Here is a 3090-nt window from a genome sequence, read left to right on the forward strand (position 1 = left end):
TATTTAAGGAAGTTATTAACTTCTGCCTTTACCTCCACAACATGATATTGTATTTCACTTAATATATTGGCTAGTAAGGGAGAGGGGGAATTCCAGATGCTTCCATTTGTTCTTCTTATATAAAAAAACTTTAACTCCAAAGACCAGGGAATCAAAGTGTGGATTCTGCCAATTACTGCATATGCTCATTCTAATTATGCATTTAGAAATAGAATGTTTTTTTTTATTTTTTTATTTATTTTTTATTTTTTTAATCATTTATTTATGTTTTCTTTTTTTTTAATTATACTTTAAGTTCTAGGGTACATGTGCATAACGTGCAGGTTTGTTACATATGTATACTTGTGCAAAAATGATCACTAGGTATATCCACAGATTATGGTTCACATAGATCATAGATCCTATTGTGAGTCAGACCTGTTTCAGGATTTTATACCAGGCTCCTTCATACTTTCATCATAAAAGGGGATCTAATTAATGTTTCAGCTCCCTGTATACTAGTAACAAGTCAGACACAGTGTACAGCAGTTTTTAGAATGTTTGGGTATTCCACTTTCTCTAAATAAATAGCTATAGGACCTTTTGTATTATTATAAGCCATGCCCACAGTCATTTTTTAAACACATCTTCCTCTGTAGATCCATTCTCTCCTATTTTAGGCACATCCAACTGCAGTGGAGTTGCAGACAACTCCTTTAATATTCCTAGAAGTGCTGTTGTACAGCTTAGAGAGTCTTTTAGAAACCACCTTTATCTACTTACCTTTATCTACTTTATCTTAAAAAAGGTTGCATAGTAATCAAATCCAAAACTTTATTGAATACATTTCATATCTTCAAATTCACTGCAGATAACAGTTTTTACAAAGAGGGTCACCATTTTTAGAACCTCCTACAGCAATTTTCTTGCCATTTTTTTCAGCCTCCATCTATCACTGAAACCATACATTTTAGGTTTTATTATAGCAGCAGCCACCATGAGTTAATTTTTGCATTAGTTACCCATCTTCACAATAATGAAGAATGAAATACCACTCCAAAATTAGTGGGTTGAACACAAAAATAAGCAAAAAAAAAAAAAAAAAAAAAAAAAAAACAATAAAACCACACAAAACATGTGTTTATCTCGTAAGTTTGTGTCATGGCTTAGACTGGGACCTTATTGTACTATCCTTTGGGTTTACTACCTTATCTGGAGGTGAGGTAGGATGATTAGTGTGATGCTTGCTTAGGTTTTTTGGAGAGTTTTAAAATACTTTTTAATAAGATAATTTCTTTCAGTTCTTAGTAGTTGAGTTTTTGTAATTAAAGACTTTTTTGTTCTCCAATTTCTTTCATTTTATTGACACGTAATAATTGTACATGTTTGTGGGGTACTTGTGATATTTTGATACACGCACACCATGTAAAATGATCAAATCAAGGTAATTAGGGTATCCATTACCTCAAACATTTATTATTTCTTTGTATTGAAAACATTCCAGATCATCTCTTCTAGCTACTTTGGAATATGCAATAAGTTATTTATTCTCATTACTGATTGTGAAGTCTATCAAATTATATTTCTGCATATACCAAGAAACATGTTATTTTTTATCTGCAAATGTGATGAAAAATGTATCTGTAAACTTTGAACAACACGACACTTTATCGCAGAGATAAACCCAATTTGTCCAGATGTATTTTGTGGAGGTAGATTTATTTCTAGATTCAAATTTCTAATATTTTATTTAAGATATTGTTTACATATGTTCTCAAGGGACATTGTTATATTTCTGTCATGCTTTTTGTACTGACCTTATCTGTTTTGGCTATAGCATAATTCCAGTTTCATATAATCAGTTGAAAAGTTTTCTCTATTTTTTCCATTTCCTGAAGTTGTGTGAAAGCAATAGATAAAGCATTCCTTGAAGGTTAGATAGAATATTTTGAGAATGATCTAGGACTGAGTTGGTAGTGGTTGAGAAGCAAGGCCCTAGCCTTTAGTAGATCACAATCCTGACAGGGCAAAAGTGGGTATTTTAAGTAGTTATTTCATTTATTTAATGTTTATCGATTTATTTGCATCTTCTATTTTTTCTAATTTTGGATTATTTATATTTTTCTATAAAACTATTTAGTCTTAATTATTTCCCTTAGCACAAATTTATTCATTGTGTTTTATGAGCACTATCTGGTATTTTAAAACTGTATATTGTCTATTTGTGGCTTCTTTCATTATTTTAATCAAAGTATTTGATTAAACTCACTAATATATTTATTAGTCTTTTCAAAAATGTAATTTTAGCCTTGATAATTCTCCACTATTTGTTTGCTCTTTTATTAATTTCATTTATTTTTTTTGACTGAAAAAAGTATTTATTGAGTATTTTATGTGCCAGGTTCTGTCATAGACACTAAAACAAAGTAAGACAAAATCTCTGTCCCGAAGTCTGGAGAGTAGCACAATCCAGTGGCATAGAAGAGTGGCCAAGGGTGCACCTCAGGTATAACTGACCATTCTAGTGAGTAACATGAGTAAAAGGGCAAGAATTGTAAAATTTTCAAGCAAGGGAGTAATTTTTTTTTTTTTTTTTAGGTGGAGTTTCACTCTTGTCACCTTGGCTGGAGTGCAATGGTGCAATCTCGGCTAACCGCAATGCCCGGGTTCAAGCGATAATTATTTCTTGACTTTTGTTTTGAAAAGATAACTCTGGGCCGGGCGCGGTGGCTCAAGCCTGTAATCCCAGCACTTTGGGAGGCCGAGACGGGCGTATCACGAGGTCAGAAGATCGAGACCATCCTGGCTAACCCGGTGAAACCCCGTCTCTACTAAAAAAAAATACAAAAAACTAGCCAGGCGAGATGGCGGGCGCCTGCAGTCCCAGCTACTCGGGAGGCTGAGGCAGGAGAATGGCGTAAACCCGGGAGGCGGAGCTTGCAGTGAGCTGAGATCTGGCCAGTGCACTCCAGCCTGGGCGACAGAGCGAGACTCCATCTCAAAAAAATAAAAAGAAACAGGAGTAAAAAGTGAGTCTCAATTTTTTGGTCAAGGCAACTCGAAGCAGGGATTTGGCATAGGGAAGACTCCAGTACAAGCTGGGACAGAGGG

Source organism: Rhinopithecus bieti, unplaced genomic scaffold (assembly GCF_001698545.2).
Source record: "Rhinopithecus bieti isolate Rb0 unplaced genomic scaffold, ASM169854v2 scaffold_17182, whole genome shotgun sequence".
NCBI lineage: Eukaryota > Metazoa > Chordata > Mammalia > Primates > Cercopithecidae > Rhinopithecus > Rhinopithecus bieti.